This window comes from Chrysoperla carnea, chromosome 1 (assembly GCF_905475395.1).
Source record: "Chrysoperla carnea chromosome 1, inChrCarn1.1, whole genome shotgun sequence".
NCBI lineage: Eukaryota > Metazoa > Arthropoda > Insecta > Neuroptera > Chrysopidae > Chrysoperla > Chrysoperla carnea.
In genome coordinates this window covers 20,293,434-20,317,469 of record NC_058337.1, presented here as the reverse complement: position 1 = coordinate 20,317,469, position 24,036 = coordinate 20,293,434, and the positions used below count along the sequence as shown (strand labels likewise).

The window sequence follows — 24,036 nt, the reverse complement described above, 5'->3', positions numbered from 1 at the left end:
TACAATATATTTTCAAAAGGATTGGTGTGAAATGATTTTTATTGTAATAATTATTATGTATTAATTCATAATTTTTAACAGAAAAGGAAATGTTTCATGTTATTGCTACACCTGCTACTTTTGTATAGCACTTTAAGTTAGGGACTTTCTAAATATATTTTTAATTGACTTCTTCACAGGCTACTTTTCAAAATATTAAATTTTTTCTTTTGATCATTTTCTTAAATTGTAATTTCTATGGTTTTTGTAAGATGTAGGTTGGGTTATATTGGCTGTCCACGAAGGACACACTTAGGCTATGGAGCCCGTTGTAATCCCATACATGTGTTTTACCATCTTTCCGCAGATAATTTCATTTATCTGCTCCTCAATTTTAGAGGCTGAGTGCACCTCCTTCATGCATATACCATCCACTACACCAGCCCATCCCAACTATTAATTAAATTAATTTTGTTGCGGCGGCGGGAATCGAACCCACTACCCTAAGCATACCGCGGACGGAATTGGTAACGCCTTAACCAACTAAGCTAATAGGGCGGCATTGTAAATGTAAAAACAAAATAATTTTTAGTGGGATTTTTAACGCTTTAATAATTTTAAACGCGTTTTAGGAATTTTTGAATATACAGTGGCGTATAGCTTCGTTTCTTACTCATTTCAGTACGTACACATACAAGATCGTTCTTATAACGATCAATGATCCACACACATGCAGCACTATTACTTTTACGTCTAATTGTTTGTATGTATAGATAAAACAAAAAATAATGTGTTTTCAAAACTATATTTCAATGGCAAAAAACAAGTGCATGTGAAAGGTCCTTGTACACTGGATTTGCAAGTAATACAAACTAAACGTTAAGTCAATTGTAAATTCAATACAAAGCAATCTGATTCATATTATTGGCTGACAGGTTGAAAACAGAGCAATCGGTTATTTTGTTTCCCTTGTCTACTATTTACCAACAATAAAATCGTCTGGAACGACACCGGTTACAACGATGTTCATAATTTTTCTACGGCCGCAAAAAACACCATCAATCTGAAATACACTTAAAAGCTTCCCTTAAGTATCACACCTTTGGAAAAAATTCGTATACTCACACTACCATCTTTTAACTGTTATTATTTAATTCTAATCTTTAAAGATCAGTCAATATATGGATATTTGTGGTTACAAATACCTACATCATTATTTACTTACCATGACGATGTACCAAAACCAACATGCAAAATTTTTAATCATATGTATTATATGCATATTACCAATTATGGTAATAATAATAAAAAATTGGATTTTTAAGTTCTTGCAAATACCAACAATGCATAGTTCTAAAGTTTGGTGTGTGTTTTGTTCATTTCCACTACCCATATTTTGTAGCCAAGGATTAGAACAAAGATTTACATATTAACGTTTATGTTGCCGTTGATATGAATAAGCTGCCTATTGTTATTTAAACATCATAAATAAAATTTGTTTATTTTGTAAGTAAAAATAAATATGTTTAAAAAAAACATTAAACAAAAATTGACATAAACCCCAAAAATATGAAAATAATTTTAAATCCAACGATAAAACCTGTTTTATTTTTTAATTCTAAATATTTCGAACAAAAGAAATATGTTTAAACCGATAAAAAGGAAAATTGTATTAAAAACAAAAATTTTGTTTTTATTTTAAAAAATATATAAAATGTTTTACAAATTTCCCATTGGTATAAACACAATAAATACGAACGACTGAGATACTTATTGTATTTCATAACTGTCGTAAATTTAATTTCTTTTCATTTTAATGGTACACTTTTGAAACACAAAAGTGGGTTTTCTCATATATGTTTGTATCTGTGTATGTTAAATAATTTTTCGGAAATAGATATTGTCATTTTTTTGTTTGTCATCATGTTCAGAACTTTATCATGAATTTATTCAAATTTATATCCGTTTTCCGAAAATACAATTTTAAATACTTATTTTTTCTCCTAGATCAGAAAAAACACATTAATATTGAGATAATTTAAAAATAAAAAAAAATATACACATATATGCTTGTTATTCCCAAAAATTAAAGGAAAAATAATTCGAATGACACAATGGGATGGAAAATGCAATTTTAAAAGACTTTTTTATTTCCATCAAAACTGCTCATTTTTCGATAAAATATGTTGCAACAATTGATTTATTCATTCATGAAGTTGGTAGAATCGAAGACATCGCAGGTCTTTTTCATAAAGTATCAAAATATCCCACTTTGATTAGAATTTTTCCTAATTTGGAATTTTTAGCCTCGTTAATAATAATTTATTGTGTTATTTTTAGAGGAAGTATAACTGCTTTCCGGACCCTGCATGCTATACTGTGCAGGATTTATTTTGAAATTTTGTCTGTAGTGAGCGAATACACCTATTCTTACCTTGAAAGCAATTGCGTGTTGTAGCAATGGATTTATTAAAAGATGACGCTGCTTCGGATTATGAAGATAAATAAAATGCTGGTATGGTATAGAGAAAGATACTATGGTATCTATGTAAGCATAAGTGATATTGCAGTATTGAATAGGGCTATCCACCAGAAGTAAGGATTATCTACCAGAAGTGATTAATCTACGCAAATTCTAAGAAACTTCTAAGCTTGCTAAAAAGATGCGGTTTCGACATTCTATGCGCAGTTGCTTGAAATTTACGGAAAACCACAATTTTTTCATTACCGCATCACGGAAAATCGGAACTTTTCTCGTAAGAGCACAAGTGAAGCTACCTGCAAATTTTCAACTCCCTATGTTTTTGTTTTGGAGAAAATGTACACCAAAATTTGGTCCTAATTTGCGCCCTCATGAGTAAACTGTGATGTTTACCAAAAAATGTTTTGACCAAAAATTGTTTACTTTAATTATAAGAAACATTTTTTATATTCAATTTTTGTTCTACCCATAACGGTTTACAAGATGAGTCCTACGGACTCAAGACCCAATTGACTTAAGTTGCTCATTTACGAAATTTGGCTCAATTTTTTTTACCCAAGTTTGCTATAAAAATTTCAGCTTGATATCTTTTTTCGTTTTAAAGCTTAAGTGTCCACAGACAGACGGACCGACAACCGGAAATGGAATAATTAAATGATTTTGTTAAAACACCTATAAAAAAATTTTGTTCGTAGCATCAATATTTTTAAGCGTTACAAACTTTTTGACTATACTTAGTACCTTGATATATATTTCATATATACAGGGTGTAAGAATACTTTCATTAGTGGTGAAATCTATGAAATAAGTTATTTTGATCGGTATCGATCGGTTTCTATTGAATATGAATCAAAAAATTCAAATTATTCTGCAAAAAATAAAAAATATGAACAGTTAAGTTATAAAACTTATGTACAATTTTTCAATTTATGACAAAAAAAAAAAATTTTCAATAATTCAATGATTCCTTCAAACTACCAGGTTTGTTTGAAGGAATTATTAAATTATTGAATTTTGTTTTTTTTGTTTTTTTTTTTTTGTATTTTATAACAAAAATGTTTTTCTTTTTTTATTTTGCATAATAATTAATCGCTCTCTATGAAAACGAAAGAGTTTGAGAAAAGAAGAGTTAAATCGGGTCTGTAATCTTATCTACATAGAATTTTGCTTAGTAGCATTCCTTCAAGAATAAATACATGAAAACAGAATGGCATTCTGTTCAAATATAAACAAATATAACGGGAAAAGATAACGAATCAATTAGTAGTTATTATTCTATCATTGTTTTAAACGACATATAATTATGAACTAAAAATATTTTTTTTTTAAAATCATTTTTACTAGAATTGTAATATGAGAGTAAAATAAGTCATGATGAATACTTGTGGAAAATGGAATGTAACTTTAAAATACGCATAAAAAGCAATTAACTTAAAGTTTATAATTATGCAAGCTTAAAATTTAAATGAAAGTACATATTATCAGTCTCCGTCTCACACTCCTTTGCTAATACTTTGCATTCGTGTTCATTTTCATCATAATTTTTTAGTTGTCTTCTATTTCTGACAAATATTTTTTGATAATTATGTTTTACTTTAAATTGCCTGATAAAAATTCATTGTATTTGCATGGCTTTTTTTCTTCGTAGTTTCATAGAATAATAAAAATGTATATTAAAAAAAATTCGACTTCATATACTGTTTGTACATCTCGATTGCTTTCTATTTCGTTACATACTCGTAGACATTTATATATTTTAAAATGTTTTGCTATACTCTTTTCCAGGAAACACCATAGAAGTCTTTAAATAAAGTACGTTCTTTGATCATTTTAAAAATAAGGTAAAATCTTTTTACTATTTTTTATTACTGTAACGATGTGTAATCATATATATCAACGTTTCAATCATTTTATAAATTCAATTAAATTTCGATATATTATTTGAATTATTTCAAAACAGTTAATGGAAAAAAATCACAATATATACGCGAATTTACAGTTCGAAATATTTCTGTATTTAAATAACGAAAACTACATCCAAAACCCATACAACGTTCGATACGCGTAAAAATCGAAAAGTTTCTTAGGAAGGTACCTACCGTATCGATAATAATTTTTTAAGGAATGAAAAACTAAACTTTTTTTAGGAATGAAAAACTAAAATTTTTTAGGTACCATTTTTAACTTTCCCGTCGATAGTTAAATCGGCGTGTTTTCACTCAATACAATAATCACATTAGGTCAAGAGTTATTAAGGATGAATACCTTCCATCTTCTGTGTAGTCTATCTTGAGAACCGGTCGATAGATTTCATTTTTTTCATCATGGTGAATAAAGAATTTTATGCTCTTTCAAATCATGTATCACAATGTAGGGGGTGCCATTTGAAATTTCAAAGTTGAGGTGGCAAGGTGTGAAACTTAAAATTATCTTGGTACCATTTTTGAGCTTCCCCCTCCATATCTAAATCGACGTGTTTTCACTCAAAATAATAATCACATCAGGTCAAGAGTTATTAAGGGTGGATACACTGTAAATGTAATGTAAATGGTCACACTGTATATGTGTAAAACAAAAATAATAACCATGTTCGAAAATTAATAAATAAATGAGATAATTATCAATTTCGCACGAGAGGATATTGCTCAAGTGTGTAAGGGAATTCTTCACTATTTTCCACGTAGTAAGTAATTGTCTACATTTTGATGTAGCCTCTATATGGACGTAGAAAAGTTTTATTATTATAAAAACTTAGTGCTGTTTTCATAAAATGTTTTGAATTTAAAAAATCATCTTGCTAAATATAACAAACATTATTTTATACAACTTCCGCTCCGGTTATAACTTATAAAAAATTGTGTAACTTTTATTAAATATAATATACAAAAAAGCTTGTATTTTAAAAACGCTGTTTATTTGTGGTTTTTAAAATTAGACAGAAACGAAAAATCATACAGATATATTCAGAACAGAAAGTTTTAATCATCCATGCCTGTAGCATGTAGAGATTGTAGCTGCGTATTCCTTAAAGCAAAATATTCAAAAACCACATATACCAAAAACGATATTTTTGAACAAAATACACTCGTTGTATATATTTAATATATACATACTTTCATGTACATACATATACATGTATACATGTACTTTCTGTTCTGAATATATTTGCATGATTTTTCGTTTCTGTCTAAATTTAAAAATTGCATGTAAAGAGAGTTTTTAAAATACAAGCTTTTTTTGAAACAAAGGAGCAAAATAATTTTTTTTACAGACCCTGATTAATATGACAGTTTTTTTGCCATGAACGATTTTTTCAGACAACCTTGTACAAAATTTTAGTAATTAAATTATATTTCTTCTGATACCCATTTCGATTGGTAACACAAGAACAGATCGGTACAGATCGGTGTAGATCCGTCCATACCATATGATCAGGTAAATTTGTGTAGGTAACTACACCGATATGTTAACCAATCGAAATTGGTATCAGAAGAAATAAATTTAACTGCGAAAATTATGGTATACGCTTGCCTGAAAAAAAAAACAGTAAATTGATTAAAAATAAATTATAATGATAGGAGTGTTTAAAAAACAATAAAATTTCATAAAAAATATGCCGTTGCGAAGTGCACGGGGACATCTAGTAACAGGATTACTATGTTAAGTACTTCAAAATGTTGATTTTCCGAAAAAAATATATATTTTGACAAAATAAATACAATTTCTTGCCATAAAATTAAATAAAATATTAAACCCTTTTTATTTTCGCAAAAATCCTGTCAGGTATTTTGGTGACGTAATATTGGCAAAAACAACAGTCGTGTATGTAATTGTTAAATGTATAAATAAAGTTGATGGTAACATAACCTACTTAACCTACAATTACTATGAAAGTCATCAACAAAGATTTAAAGATTAAAAATAACGACTTTTAATTTCATGTGAAATTTACAAAACGGAACCCTAAGCTCGCACTTGAAAGATATCTAAGAACACTCTTCTTTGAATTAAGTTTTTACTTAAAATCTTTTACAAAACCCACATACCATTGTTCACGTTCCTAGCCCCAAAAATTTGAGCTGTGAGTTGATATGTCAGTCAGTCAGTTTTTTTAATATATCACAGAATACATCATTTTCCCACCCAGTTCAACAGGCACAAATGAAGTTTTAGGCCCAGTTCAATGGGCGGATTTTAGCAAACGTTGATCTGTAAATGCGTATAAAATTACTTTCATGGGGTTTCCATATACAAACTTTCATCCTATTTTTCACTAGCTTAGAGTTTAATTTCCAATAATCCGCTCTTCTTGAGCGTTTACTTCGCAAAACGAGTAATTATGGTTAATTTCAAGTTTATCGGGTGCATAGTTTTAGAGATCTCGTGATGAAGCAATCAGTGGTATTTCGCTTATATACAGGATGTCTAGTTAAGTTGGCAACATATGGAAAACTTTTTTATTATAAGGTTTACGAAAAAAATTCGTTCTTTATAAAAAGCTCTACTTTTTAAAAATTTTAACATTCAGGTATACACTTTTGACATCGAATATACAGGGTGACCACAAATTGAGAAAGTTCGATGGGAATGTTAATTCTCGTTTAGAAATGTCGACTATTTTGAACAGATAATAAGGGAAAAGGTCTAAGAAATCACTCCCGAGATATATAGGAGTGTACTTAAACAATTTTATAAATGAACAATTACATGTATTGAACACGAAGGTGGATACGTTGTGGTAAAAACGGACTGACGATAACTGTTTAGGAATGCTTACATAAATAGATAACTGTATGTATATAGATAATGGTTTATGTATGGCAGATACAAGCTATTTATTATCAACCCACATATCACTTATGAATAACTTCAGATTAATATTTAATACTCTAAGCTTATTAAATTCGTGAAGAGTTACTCCACTAACCTCGACAATATTAGACAAATGCCCTCTTTATGAAAACATCAAAATTACTACTTTTATTTTTTGAGGAATTTTATTATAGCTTGATACCAAACTCGAAGATAGACGTTTAACAACTTTTGTTGCGTTTTTTAGTTTTCAGCGAAACAGTGTAAAATTTTAATAACAGTAAATAATGGTAGTCAAACACAAATTAACTTTCAAATATTAGATGAGTTTGATCCGTTGTCGAATGAAAAAAAAGAAAAATTTAACACTCAAAGCGTACTCAGTTTCCTGATCCTGATCCTGATATATTATAAAAGTGCAATGTTGTGAGGATGAATGAATGTATGAAATCAATTGTAACTGCTGCCATAGGACATGTCACATTTGAGAGCTACAATAATTCGGCTATTCTTTTCTTTTAATTTTGAACTATTTTCTAAAAACACCGATTATATACTGGCTATGATTTCCCATATATTTTATATATTTCCCTATAAATGTTTGTTTGTTTGTTTTTTCAAACTACCGAATGGATTGGAATGAAACTGTAGAACAATATAGCTCATACATCAGAATAACACATGAGCTATAATTTATAAAGATATATTTTTTAAAAATTTTAACAAATTAAATTAAATCTGACATTTTGACTGCTCCATCTGGAACTATAAATTAAAGATTTCTGTAAAAATTGGAAAAAATAATTGAATTTAAATAAGAAAGATGGCCATGAATAAATTCATTCATCTTTTCTGATATACTCAATGAATGATGACTATTTTACACTAAAAATAATTGAAAACTGTGCGTACATTTTAGCTGGGTAAAACATTCCCTTCGAGTGTTTCGGAAGGGGAATAAGTGAGATCAAGAGAACTGGAAACTATAAAGCGGTGATTGTTTCTTTTAAACCCAGTGCAGCAGGCGGGTATACAGCTTTTTTTATTATTATAATTTCTATTTTTAATTGAAAATAATTAATTGGTAGTCACTTCAATTAGGAATATACTGATCAGGTACAAAAAAATTAAGAACAAATTGTGTAGAGAATTAAATGAAATCAATTTTCATAACAATTTACCTAAGCAGACAGTCATAGAAAGAGGTATGTTCGTGGTGAAAACTTTTAATATGGAAAAATCATATACCAAAAATTTTATTCCTGAGAGAGAAAATGTCAGAACAAAAGTTTCTTTTTTGTGGTAAAGAACAAGAATCTTCCACACTCAATACTTAGTCCTATTAAAAGAGAACAATAAACTAAATACTATTTTTTAATTCCCCCTAAAAATGAGCTTGTGCGTATTTTTTCATTTTATAATTTTCCATTCAAAATATAAAGCATTTTTCACAGCTTCATGATCATATTTTAAGTCTTAGCAATTTTCTCAAATATATGACGAATATTTGTATTATAAGGTCTAAAAATATTAATTGTTAATAGACAAAAGAAAAGTAAAGCATTCAGTTATTCGCGGAACTATTTATTCATATTCATTTACTAAGATATTTTAATTTCTACTGTAATGGGAATGCAGTCTCATATTTCTTACTATTGTTTAACTTCATGATATTTTTTATCTCGATTTCAATTGATTCTCAATTGTATTAATAATCACAGTACGAATCACATTATTAATTAAAAACGTATATATGGAGTTAACTTTATATAAAGCTCGTTATAAATGTATTCCATATTAATTTACCACATAAACTATAGCTACAGCTAGACTATATAAAATTATAATCACACAAAATGTAAATTAATATTGTTAATCTGTTATAAAACTATTATTTTCATTTCAATAATACCCTTGATATTATGTGTACAACAATAAATACAATAATTTTGTTGTAATATATGGGGTAACAACAATTTACTAAAATTTAATATATTCACTTTTATTGCTTTTACCAACAAGGTAAGTATGATCTTTAGAGTTAACACCAATATTTCCGTTTAAACACTATACTTATCAACCTCAATTTTGGGAAACCAGTAGTTACATGCACGTTGATAGTTCGAATATTTTAGTTACTAAATGTGCAGTCCAAATATTTTAATTTCAATCATACTTAAGGTATTAATATAAATACAATTACTGTCTGTTACCTGGAACAACTCAAAAGTATCACAGGACTGCCGCACGTCCTTAAATGAGCTGGCGGAACAAATGTATGTCAACCTGATATTGGTATCGGGATACAGAAACATTCCAGGAAATTGTGAAATGGCACAATGTTGGACACAAGCATCAATAGGCATCCAGGAGTCCCGTTCGCGAACTGCAAGCTGCTAATAAAGATTATATCTTAAAAAGGTCCAATCCTAGATGGAGGGAGGAGCGTACTTGTTTTACTACAAGACAGATATGGTCTTAGTACAACTGTAGGTGTTCCGAATATATTTTATCCCTTCCAAGGGCCTCTGTTACCAATGTTGTTGCAGCTATTACTGGACACTGGTTGGGTAGCAGGCATGCTGAACGCCTGGGCCTGAAAGTGTATCACGACTACTGCAGGAGCTGCCACAGTGGTAAGGTGAAAGAGACAATGTCTAATTTTCTCTGTCACTGTCTAGCTCTTGCCATGAGGAGAAGTACTTACTTGCCAGCTTCCCTTTGACGACCTCTCTGACCTAAAGTCCGTCGATGTCAAAGCATTCCTGCTGTTCTTAAACAGCTCCAAATGGTTCATGGAATAGTGGTCCTTGATGGGCCAACCCTTCTTCGGTATCACAACGGACCCTATGATCTAAGTGTGTCCCACCACAGGACAGCCACTCAAACCTAACCTAATCTACCTGGAACAAGTTCCAAGTGTAGTAAAAATGTAATAATTTTAATAATATCTTTATAGAAATTGTGATTTTTTTTTGTGAGGGGTCTGTCTCAACTATAACGACAAAAAGGAAGTGATTCAATATTATTATTTCTCTTTATGATAATTTCATTGATTATCACAAAGAATGAGTTTGGGTTTTTTTATTGTCAAAATCAAGTTGAATAATTTACTGAAGACCTTTCCACTTTCTGAATAAGATGAAAAAAAGGAAGAAAAAGCTCTTGAACAAATTGCGGTCTGGAGAATAATTTAAGAGATAAAGGTACATGGCCAAAATTGAAAAATTTGTTCATTCACACAATGATAGTCAGTCGACCATACTAAGGGAAGAGATTTTATATAAGTATCAAATGATTTAATTACTTTAAGTTTGCTGTCTCGCTATCGGCATATCAACAGAAATTTCTACCTAAACGTTTACTTATTAAGAATATAATAATACATTTACCATAAAAATTTGAAATCAATTGACCGTCTCTAATTCGAGATAATTTCTATTAAGGCTAGGATAATTAACATTTTGAGCATAGGAATGTTTGTGTTTTTAACTCTAAGTTTTTTAATTCTAGAAAAAAACGAGATTTAAGATATTTTCAAAAAACTAACTGAACATTCTTGTATTTTTTTGTATTTGTAATTGTTTTAAGTTAAAAAAAATTTTGTTTTTCCGTAACTTTATTGGCTGTACATTTCAAGTAAACCATTATTTTAGTAAATAATATATTTTTAATTACTTAAAAAATTAATTAATTAATGTACAAATTCAGTGAGAGAAATTCAAATTACTAAAACGGAAATTCAAATTTTAAAACGGACGTGACATCATAGTATGTGGCTCGTCGGCTTTGTTGACATACTATATGGTATTAATTACTTATATTTTGTATGATATTACATTGAGTTATATCATTCTACGGCTTTTTATAAGCAAACTTAATAATAATGTGTGTAAATTCTATGCTGTAAATACATTTTTTTTAAAGTGTAAATTATGCATTTAACTATCACCAATTGACAGATCACATATTAATACGTCATCAACAGAGAGCGCCAAAAGGACTGCGTTTAAACATTTCAAAATTATTCTATATTTTAAATATTTTTTTACACTTAATTACAGCATTTTTAAACAGTATTTATATTTTTTACTATGTTATAACGGTGTGAAAAATGAATTAAAAATATATTTTTTTTTTTTAAATACATGAATGTTCCCTATTATATTAGTGTAAGAGAGTATAAGTAGTGTAAGAGAGATGTCTATTATATACAGAATCACAGCAATTATTATTATTTATCATGTAGAAAATATACAGTACAATATAGTATAGTTAAAAGCATGTTAAAACTAATAATATGTTTGAAAATGTAATTGTGTCCTAAGGATGTGTATTCATACATATTACTGCTGTTGAAGTAGTATACAACATTTTTACAATATTGTACGGGTAGTCTAGTCTATCTATTTTGAACACAATGTTAAATTTTCGTAACCGAGATACAGCAAACCAATACATGTAAAAAGTCGGAAATTTTCCGTACAGTTCAATGCACTATTATTTTACACTTTTAAAGTGGAGGATCACATTTAAAATGACTACCAAAGTTGGAGGAAAACAGATTTTTTTAGGTTTTTTTAAAAATACGCTTTGTATTAAAAAAAGTTTCGAAGGAGGAAAGGAGAGAGAGAGCTTTTTCTTTCTGTTTTTGTTACCTTATTCAGAAAGTGAAGAGGTCTGTAGGCAATTACTGTCATTATTTACTGGCACAGGCTTACTTGCGTTTGGTGATTTTGACTTGAAGATTAATTGGTGATTTTGATTTGGTGATTTTGACTTGAAGCCATTACGTTTTTTATTCTGATTTTTTAATACAGATGTATCGTGACACCTTAAATCAGTTTGTATCAGGAATCTAATAATTTAACCACGTTGGTAAAACCTATGAGTTTGTATCATGATGAAATAAATTATTTCAATATTTTAAATTTATTCTATGTGATCAATTTGTTTACTTTATCAGTTACACCTACCCATATAGTACTACCAAACTGAAACTACAAAAATACAGAATATACGTCATATAAATTGAAAGTTTGAGCTGTATGTTGCGAACACCGTCTAAACAAATTTCGGATAGAAGTAAACGTGTTTATTTGACTGTAGATGTTCTAGAAACAAATTAAATTTCTTGAGTTAACGATCTCAATTCTTAATTAAAGCAAATAAATATTTGACTTATTTTTATTTCGAAACTAAATTTTTATATTTATTTCAAATTGTGTAGTCAACGTCTCTCATACATGATACTTTGAATAGCTTTTGCTATCTCAACACATTATACCATTTAACGAAGGATAGTGAGACTGCATTATGTGATACTAACATTACAAGGACTTCCTTGATTTAAGAGCAATGGAAGAGTCAAAACTGCAGTTGAATATGGAGTAATATCCGTAGCATGTCGCATTATAAAATATAATAAAGTGGTTAAGCGAAAATTAAAGTGTTTAAATTTATTTATTCACTAAATATATTTAAATATAGTACAATTTGAATAAGATTTGCCTCTTTCATTGCTCTTTAATCAAGGACGTCCTTGTAATGTTAGTGTCACAATGTGATGTAACGGGACAGAGGAAAGTTCAATTAAAATTTAATGAAATAAGACATACTAGGATCGAAAAAATTTGAAAATTTAATTAAATTTGATGACTCTTACGGATGAGTAAAAATTTGAAGATATTTATTCTGTACTTGTCTTTGTTTGTTTGTTTGTTTTTTTTTTAATTTGTGGATGCTACCTTACTGCTGCATTTGTAGTGAACATTTTTAGAAAAGTTTTTCCACGGTCATTTTGTGAGATTATTGGATTATTGTTTTCAATAAATTATTTATTTCACAATTTTTTTCAGTTTTAAGCAAAAAAATACGCTTGTAATTTTTTCTCTAGACGCTTAGTTTTTGAAATAAAAAATTAAAAATGCAATCTTTAAGAAAAATCTGATACAAAGCCTATGTTTTTTAAAAAACTAAAGAAAACCAACTTTGGCTGCCATTTTCTATGTGATCGTATTTCCGATTTTTTATATTTATTGGTTTGCTGTACCTTAGCTTTGGCCCGAAAAATGTAGACAGGCAAGTCTATTGTAACAATATTGCCAACATAATTGTAATAGAACTGTAACAATGATCGGGTCCAAACGGGTCGTTATGGAGTTTCAATATTAATTCAGATCTATGGATATTATTAATAGGGCATTTAAACAGGAAATGGACAAGGCCTTCATTTTTTTTAAGGATACACAAAGTACAATTTGCGTCCGCACTCCACTTGTATAGACCTCCGTTTATTAAAAAAGTTCACGTTCTAAATTGATATTGTGCGTAATTGAACAATTAAACAAGATTTGTCTATGTTCACTAATAGCTAGAAACATTTTAGCGCCTCTGGCTATTAATATTTTCTACTTTATAGCAAAACTATTCCTATTTTCACATTCAACCAACGCTTATTTAAAATGGTGTTCCATCTGTTATCAGTATATAGATATTCATGTATTTTTTTGTATCAAATATTTTTTGTTTGAATAATTTTTTTGTATTTTCAGTATCGTATTCAATATATTTTCCCATTATCGATAAAAATGGTTCACCGTGTATTTATATGGTTTATAAAATTGAATTACCTAGATGATAGAAGAAAACCGGCTAATGCCAATACCATAGAGATATTATATTAATAGAGTGCGAATGCGTGGGCCTATGTTAGCCGCAGGTAAGACAGAGGCTAAAAAGCGCTACTGAGTATTTCTATGTATTGTGCACGATAAAATGTATGGCGTTTACTACAATGCTGGTCTGGTATGGAAATAGATACTACGAAGCGTTGTGGGTATCGCTAACCAATAAAGACCTTGCCCGATACTGACAGTACGGGCCACACCGATACTGGCATGAACTAGGTTCGTATTTTTACAAAACTAGAGTGCATCATTGTTTCCAGAACTTGTTTGTAAAGTTGAGAAACAAGGACAAATTTTGTTTGAGACACACGGGATTGCTTGGTCCAATCTACTTCAAATTGTCCATAAACATTCTTTAACAGAATTCATGGAAGACGTGTTTCGTATTATATTAAAACTCATCGCCTAACGGGGCTAATGAGGGGTAGAAATGTTATTTTGGCTTTGATTTGCATCGAAGTTAAGATATTCGTCATTTTTGAGGTAAATACTTAACTGGTTTTAAAAAGAATTTCACCTACAGAGAGCTACAATCAGCGAGTATCATGGTCTAAATTTTATTTTCCTATTTTAAAAATTAATGTTTTGCACCAAAAAATTAAAATCCTTAAAATTGTGATAAAAAGAATGGAAAAGTGACGTCAAAGAAAGTAGGGGTTATAACTCAGTTATCATAAAATATTATAACAGTTGACAAAACTAAAATGACAAAATTTATTATCTGTTGCACATATTTAAATGTTGAGCATTATTCTAATTTACTCTATTAATCTGATTACTTATTCTATTTACAACAAAACGTATACGTATGGGAATGCAACTTCATCACTTTTGCATCAACAACTTTATGACTTGTTTATGTTGAAAATTAGTATAATGTTGTTGATGTAATCCATTTCTATTATGTGGTTTACGTTTGTAATTACAATATTGGAAACCACTTAATGATTGATTAAATCCAATAGTTGATGTAATCAAGATGTGAGGCTGGAGCATACGTACAAACCTACGCCTAGTTTATGCTATTTGATCGTTCTTTGTTATCTATGATGCATAAATGTCGAATGAACTGTGTAAAATTTTTAAGGAAACATACGGTAAATGTACCATATAACGGGATCTTTATATAATACGCACTTTGAAGCTCATTACTGAAATAAATATACATATTTCTACTATAAAAATTGGTTTGTCGTACAAAATGATTTATTGAAAATAAGTTTTGGTCATTTTTTCACTCCAAAGTCTTTCATTTATTGTATTAAACGTTAATTTTCTGCATTTCGAGTTTGCCCGTAATTCTGTGATAAAATTTGGCTTTGAACCTGATTTCGGGAATGGAAGTACATAATTCCGGGATATACACTTTACATAGGTAAATTTAATAGGTAATTAGTTTATTGAGTATTTTAATTTAAAATTTGATTGAAAAAGAAAATTGTTTAAATTTTTAATAAATTAAAAAAAACAATATATTGCTGAATACCCATCAATGGTAATAAATCACAGGTATTATAAATATTATCGTTATTAAATTAATTTAGTTACTATAAACTCCTTTTAACAATAGTAATAGTGCAATCAAATGAGTTTTAAATTTATAATAATTATCCGGTTTTTCAACGGGATAATAATGATAAAAATATTTGTTTTCAAGAAAACATACTTTGAAGAATATCGGAGTGTAGGAAGTTGTTTAAAAATCATCGAAAAGTTACGAAAAACAGGTCCAAATTTATGCTGAATCGATGCTCAACTGTAAGTTTTTGAAGCACATCCCTTTCAAAACCTATTTCAACCTCTTACAGCCCTTTTTCACATTAAGGCCAATGTGTTAATTCAGGTTATAAATTGTCTGTGTTATAAAATTCATTCAAATTCGTTCGATAGTTATTTCGTGAAAGACAGTAACAAACATCCATCCATCCATCCATCCAACCATCCATCCATCCATCTATCCATCCATCCAAACATTCACGATTATAATGTATATCAGATGTATTATGGAAAATAAAAAAATATTGCACCAAATTATGTGCAGTCCGCCACCAAATTAGCAAAGAGTAACATTCATAATATGAGTTATCACGACAAGAGAATTCTTACTGATGATGACTACTTGGTAGTCGAAATACGTATTTATAAAATACAAAAAACTGATCTGGGAAATTGGGGAAAAAATCGAAATTTATTTCGAAATACCTTAGAGTTCTCATTTATTACTTCGATAATATTTTTATATATTAAGTGGTCCAATTTTGGTATAGCCTCCCCCCCTGGGGAAAAAATCGAAATTTACCACTTCATATATCTATAAGCTTTTCTAAACAAGAATCAATTAACAAAATGCGATCCTCGACTTTTACACATTCAACTATATCTAGCTCCTGCTTTATTTCCAACGTTTCATAAAAGCAATCGTTCGCATAATTAAAATACTCAGTAATTTTATATCTACTCTTTTTACAGCTCAAAACAAATCAATCAATAAAAATTTAAGAGTAAAAACATAAACAAAAAATGTTTAACAAGAATAACACAAGCATATAATAGCAGCAACATAAATTCTTCATATTTATTTCAAGAATCAACAGAGGATGAAAGAACCAGATATTTCAAATACCTTTGCCAAAATAATAAATAAGAACTTCTAATGCTTAAATTTTTTTTATTAATCTTCAATTCTTTTATTTGTTTCTTTTATAAAACTGCATACTCCCGTTAATAGCGCTTGATCCTTAATGTTAAAAATTGTAGATTTCACACTCTTCAAACACAGATTCATATCTTCCTTTATATGAATTTATTTCTGACAGTATCCAAACTCTTCTAAGACGAAGTCTTCTGCTGCTTCTTCGCCATCCATACACAATAGTTATGACGTTTTCTTATCATTCAACCCGAGTTCTTTTTTTTGTTATTTTATGAAAGATCCAATTTCGCAATCTGGAGTTAGCCATCGTAAGTGTTATATTCCTTTAGCTAATAATTCCAAATATGGTGCTCCAGTTTTGTAAAAATTCACGTTTTTTTTTTTGTATAAATTGAAGCATTTTTTTTTTTTTTTTTGGAATGAAACTAATTTTTTTTACTAACACCCTGTTGGATATACATCAATTAAGAAAGGTTTTTTACGCCCTACTTAGCGTATTTTTATATCGCAATAATCCTTCATTATCCGATTTCAAACAAAAAAGGAGGAGGCTCTCAATTTGACTGAATTCTTTTATGTTTGATACCTCAAATCTTTCGACTGAGTTAACCGATTTTGATGATTCTTTTTCTTTTTGAAAGGTGGGGTTTTCCGTGTGGTCGATGACATCAATAAGAAGACCATATAATTTGCATTAGGTATGTATGCGACAAATGGACGAATAACTCAATATCACTTAAACTGATTTCGATTTCTTTTTTAGTGACAAACTAGTTAGTTTACTTCAGATTCACTAAAAATAAAAAATAACACCGACTTCAAAAAAAAAGTATTCCAAAATAAATTAAATAGCACTAAAAAGTGAAAAAACATTTTGCGTATTCTTCTGAATAACAAGCAATAATCAAAATATTATTTCTCCTAAGTAAAATGAAATAAAAAAAATTAAATTACTTAAAAGTTAATCAAACTATTACGATAATATAATGTAGTTACAATTATTGCTAATTTGGAGTCGGTGTCAGCCAAGTTAATGTAGCTAAATATTCTGTCACAGTTGTTTCCTTGGCTTACACCGACTCCAAAAATAGCAATAATTGTAACTACATTATATTCTCGTAATAATTTGATTGACTTTTAACTAGTCTAACATTTTTTATTTCATTTTACTTCGGAGAACTCTTACTTAAATTTTGATATTTTGATTATTGTTTGTTATTCAGAAGAATATGCAATTATTTTTAATGCTTATTAATTTAATTTGGAATATTTTTTTTGAAGTCGGTTTTTTTTTTGTTAAAAACTTTTTTATTTTATTAATGTTGACCAAAGCTACAGAAACTGCATGTGTCAATATCATATGTTTCATTAGCTTAAAAATGTACAGCGTACAAAGAAAAGTGATTGTAAGTAAAAGGTAACTTTCTATCTAATTGCGTTCTAAAGACGACAACAATGCATATAATATGTAACGCATATAAAATACAATTTCCTCTAACAAGTAATTTTACACTGCATTTAATTTTACATCGCATCGTACCTGCTTTGTGTGATAATTTATTTTATTTCCAATTCAACAGATTAGAAACATTCATAACAATCTCCAACGACAATCAATTGATAATTAAAGTAACGTAATCACAGTTCACTTACTTGTATTCCACGTTGACCAATCACAATTACCTATATTAAAACTGCGTTCTAGAGCAGGCACTACATAGAAGTGAGTGTGAAAAAAAACGAGTTTGTTCAGAAAAGCTTATAGATTTATATTCCGGATGTTGCTAGAAACCGTATTGGTCCAATTTTTGCGTGTCTGTTTCTCTCCACAGGCACAATTAAATGTCAAATTTTTCAACCAAATAAAACTCTCCAAGGTATTTAAGTGATTTTTTCATAACGTTTACCGTTTTTGAGTTATTAAGAGTTTAATGTTAGTAAAAACTCCAGACAGGTCATTTTCAAAGCTGAAAATTAATGCAAATATATTAAATTTTTGAGCTTTTTAAAATCTTAAAAATACCTTTTAACATCTTTTATAAAGTTCTGAAGAGTAATTGCAGATTTGATTCTAAAGCCTCAACTTTTAAAAGTGTTAAAATAAGGAATAGTTTATTTCAGGTAATATTATTGAGTTTTATTGTAGTGTTTTGTTTAAACAAAAACGTGGACAATATCCCTACAAGGAATAACATTTAAACAATTAAAAAATTTTAATCAATTGAAAATTGAGGATTTATAGATTCAAACAATCGGTAATTACTCATCAGAACTTTATTAACGATATTCAAAGTTGATTTTAAGATTTTGAAAAATTCAAAAATTTTATTTATTTGCACTAATTTTCAGTTTTGAAAATAACCTTTCTGGAGTTTTTCCAAATATTTAGCTCTTAATAACTCAGAAACAGTGAACTTTAGAAAAAAATGATTATTAGCCTTTTGACGGAAAATTACCCAAATAACCTTGGAGAGCTTTATTTGGTTCAAAAAACTGACATTTGAGTGTTCCTGTGGAGGGAGAAGGATATACAAAATTGGACCAATTGGGTTTCTGTCAAAATCCAAAATATTAATCTTTTACCTTATCTGAACAAAAATCTTTTGATAAACTGCTGCCTTCGATTTTTTCCACAATCAACTCTATCTTACGCCTGCTCTATTCACATGAACGAAAGAAAAATATGTTGAGTTTTATTAATTTTTAGTACAGCTTGCACTTTTGCAAGAACACGTAGAAATTAGTTCTAAAATTTCAACAAGAAAAATTGTCCTAACTGAACATTCATTTTGGTAACAAAATTGAATAATTTGCATGCGTTGTTGAACTTTGCATGTAATGTTGCTTGATGATTTTCTCAATATTAATAATATCTTGCTCCGATTGCCATTTGGCTAATTAAAAGAAATTATTGTATTTCATACGCAAGTTGTTTATTTCAAACTTAAAGTTCTCTCATTTTAAATGAAAAATATAGAACTTTCTCGCGCGGAAAAATTTCCTAGTGCGGCGTTTATTTCGGTTGTAAACGCAACGAATTATAAATTTATATCAGTTATTATTATGGAAAATACTTAAACTAACTACATTTATAATATTACAAATATGTGTTATCTGTATTATTGCATAGCTGTAAAATAAATATTTTCATTCAATCTATAACCACAACTTTAATAAGTTATGGTTGTAAGTAATTATAACCATAAACATATCCTTGCATCTAGTAGTTTATAACCTATATTATACACTGCTTCCATGAAGGTTATAAAGAAGGAGAACGATCGCTACGTGTTAAAGTGCCATTAGTGCGTCTGTCCCTGAAAATTTGTAGAATTTATAGTTCATTTTTCAGCCACCAGCCGCGCTGTCATCAAGAAGTAGTATCTGCGAAGTTAGCTGTTTATGAGTACAAGTAGATGAAGTTAGTTGCATAATGTACAAATTGATATATCATTTCAAATTAGCGCACAACAGCCCGCTTTTATTGATACTACTTAGCGGTCGCAGCGCCTCACTTATTTTATCCATATTTCGGGGACATTATTTTCTATAGCGATCGTTCTCCTTCTTATAACCTTCATGGCTTTACTCACAAATAGTTATTACTCCAATCAAATTGGGTGAAATTTTAGAAATCAGCAATATTAATTTTGCCAAGTTTTAGCTTTTTACCTGTAGAATAAAAATAATCATATGCGCAGAATAAAAGAGTGTTTTCGGAAATATCAACGTTTCCGTTTTTTTCAATTTACTTGAAAACTGTGTACTCAGTCGGTATTAAATAAAATTTATCGCTTTTACTTTATTCTTATACCATGTATGTATGAAATATACATATAGGCCAGTCATAAAGAACATTAATATTTGCAAGAAAACGTCTAGTTATGCATTTTTAATATGTTGTTGGAACCACTATCAGTAGCATCTATCCAAGTTTGCAGCTTCGAAAAACCTGTGCTAACTTCGCAGTACTCGAAAAACCTCGAAATTTTTGCCCTTTTTTAAGTTGTTTCAATATAAGTCCACAACAATATGTTTTTTTAGAAAACATCTTCTATAATTTTTTTAAAAAGAAGAAAATTTCTATAATTTGAGACCATAATTAACTCTGTACCTTTAATACAACTCTTCAACTATTAAGGACTCATAAATTTAAGTAAAGCTATTCAGGTCAACTCTATACCAAGTTAATGGACCAGGCAGTATCACCATTAAAGTTTTCACATAATTAGTTTCTACATTAAATGAAAATAAAAAGTCTTTTGTATGTTATTTTAATTTATTTACTTTATATTATTACATTTTGTAATTATTATTCTTATTATATTATTAAATTTTGCAACTATTATTTTTTGTTAGATTAAATATGAATTTTGTACTCTGCTGTCTGTTGAATAAAAAGTTTTTCTTAAGTCGAATGCTTATTTTTTGATAATACACTGCAACCCGAATTCTTGGAAACGATATTTGTTCTCCATTTGTTTCAAAACTTCAAACAGCAAATATTTGTAAAATAAGTTTGGCCATTCCATTGACAAAAAATCATTATTTCTATAATCTACAGCCACTAAATCTTCAAATAGTCAGCTAACCATAAAAATAAATGAATAATAAAAATAATTTTGTAAGGATTACTTCTGTTCTTCGTAACAGGTAATTGCAATTTTAACACATATGTATTCTTGTTACTTACAATTTATAATTTACAAATTATATTTTGAAATCCTGCGGAACAAAAATTAGTAACAAATGCTGAATATTTATCGAGCTTAAATATACCGATTTTGGACAAACCAATGCGATTTAATTTTATTAAATTTCCTTCAATTGTATACATTGGTTTCCGTCGTATAAACACATCAAAAAGAAATAATAAAAGATAGTTTTTAACAACTAATCAACACTAATTAAATTTAAACTAATGTGAATGTTCAATACCTCGTGACTAATGACTGCAATTTTACAATTTTATTTCTCAAAAATCTAAAGTAAGTATTGTTGATTATTTTAATAAATCAAGATTTTTTTACGTTCAAGTAGCTACCAAACTTAGTTTTTTTAAGCATAAAAAAAAATAATAATAAGTCTCATAAAGTTCGAATCTGCGTCGTAAGTAATTCAAAGTCAAAGGTGAAAAAATCTGTTTTCGCGATTATCTCATTTTTCATTGCTCCAATGAAGTTAATATTTATAGAGCATAAAATTTGCGACTAATTTGAAACTTTTTTTTCATATGCTCAGCCGTTTTTTAGATAGAGGGTCGTGAGTGACTGATGTATACAAATATTAACGGACTGCTACACGAAATGCTAGAAAGAGCCGAAAGCCGTTTTTAGCATTCGATGTGAAATAGACTGAATTATGTGTGAAAAATCGGGAAACAGTTTTTTAATTTAATCTCCCCGGACAATCGAAAAAAACACCTCCGTTTTTCTGTTCTATATATGAAAGATGAGATGTTCACCAATCGACCCCAAATAAACTAAAATTAACAGAATACTTTGAAGTATTTCACTATCTACATCGCAACCCCCCATAAAATCGAAAAACCCTATCTTTACGAAGCGGGTTGCAATGAAAAAATGAAGTTTTTCGATTTTTCCCGCAGGTTTCAAGCAATTCCACTTCGAATTCCGAAAACCGCATCATTCTAACATGTCTAAAAATCTCTGGAAATTTGTATAGATCAGTCTGCTTCAGTTATGGCACTCACCTCCGTCTATTTCAAAAATAGTAGATAGTATGATAAAATGTTTCAAATAAAATTTGTCGCAAATTTAATAATGGTCTACAACTTTTAAAACAAATCTTAACATCATTGGAATAATAGACATAATCATAATCATTGGAGAAATAGAAACCGATATAATCGCAAAAAGCTGCTTTCTTCTTTTTACGTTTAAGCTTGAATAACTTACGACATGAGATTTTATGAAACTTTTGACACAACTTTAAGAATGACAAATGAAGCTATATACGAAAAAACTTATTACTACTCATTTCGAGGTTAATCCTTATTTAGACTGGGCTAAATTTATACAATTAAAAAATAATAAACGCAGTATTGTCATAAAAATTAAAAAAATGGTAAAAAAAGGTCCTAACCAAACAAACAAAGAAAGAGATTGGTCTGAAATTCGGAAAAGTAAATAGAAAAAAAAAGAGTGTAATGAGTACTTGAACGCCTGGAATTGAAAAACAACAAACGTATAAAAAAAACCTATTTTCTTGTGATATATGTAAACATATGTTACAAGAAGAATTTTGCCATATAAACATAAAATTGAATTAACGTTTGACAAAAAACAAAATTTAATACTAAGAAAAATAAAGAACAAAACAAAAAAAAATATATCCAGGATCAAAACTTTATAAAGATTTACATTTAAAGCTATAAATTTTTATCGGAATATTCAATTAAAATTGTTTTATTCTACTAAATTCAACTAAATCCCTTAATCACTGTATATCTCATTAAAATTGGGATATAATGTTTTACTTTACAAATACCAAGTATAAAATATTGTATTTATATTACCTACATAGTAGCACAGAAAATGAAAATTTTTCGATTTTCGACGAGAGGGTTGAAATTTTTTATATACAGTAAAGAAGATTCTTGTAAATACTTTTATATTGGGTTTTTCAAATAAGATTTTAGCACCATAATGGGACAAATACGTGGATATAGGAATATTTTAAAAGGGATGGAGTATAACCGAGTGGGGTGAGTCTCACTCAGGGGGAAGAGCATGGATATAGGAATGTCTTAAAAGGGATGGAGTATAACCGAGTGGGTTGACTCTCACTCAGGGGTAAGAGGCAGGGTATCATTATGCCTACTTTCTATTCGCTCCGAGCGTGAATTTCGTTTCCATGACAACGATACACTACTTTAATTATAGAATTAATGGATGCATATATAATTGTGTGGATTGCATTGAAAACTTACATTTAAAATTTAATATTCTTGTTTCACAAATTTAAATAAATAATTACGATAATTAACATTTGAAAAATAATATTTGTACAATTTGATTTCTTATTTTCACAATTTTTAATGCATTAAGTTTAATTAATTAGTGTTTTTCAATCATTTTAATTTGACAGTTTCTATATCATTAACATGTAAATAATTGCAAATTAGTCATAACAGCCCACTTTATCTCCAAAATTTTTCACTTAAAGCGCTGGCATCGATTTTATTATCCCCACCATGACTACGCACACAACGAATTGACTGTTAACTAGGCGCATGCTGAAAGTATGCTCAAAGCCTTCTTTGAGTGTTTTTGTTACGTTAGTAAGCATGGAAACATGTTTGACATATGGTTGACGTGTGTGGACAACATAAATAAATAATCTTATATTCAAAAGAAAAGTAAAATTTCTAAAGAAAAGTAAATACGTGAAGTATTTAT

The 24,036-nt window shown here is 28.9% G+C and overlaps 1 long non-coding RNA gene across 1 annotated transcript; it reads right to left on the bottom strand.

Moving 5' to 3' along the window:
* Positions 1-3,546: 3,546 nt before the first annotated feature.
* On the bottom strand, positions 3,547-23,358 carry LOC123290747. The gene is made up of 3 exons (XR_006534894.1): positions 23,297-23,358; positions 13,701-13,705; positions 3,547-3,557 (listed from the first exon to the last, which is right to left on the bottom strand). It is a non-coding gene; the product is annotated as an uncharacterized LOC123290747 (long non-coding RNA).
* Positions 23,359-24,036: the final 678 nt, after the last annotated feature.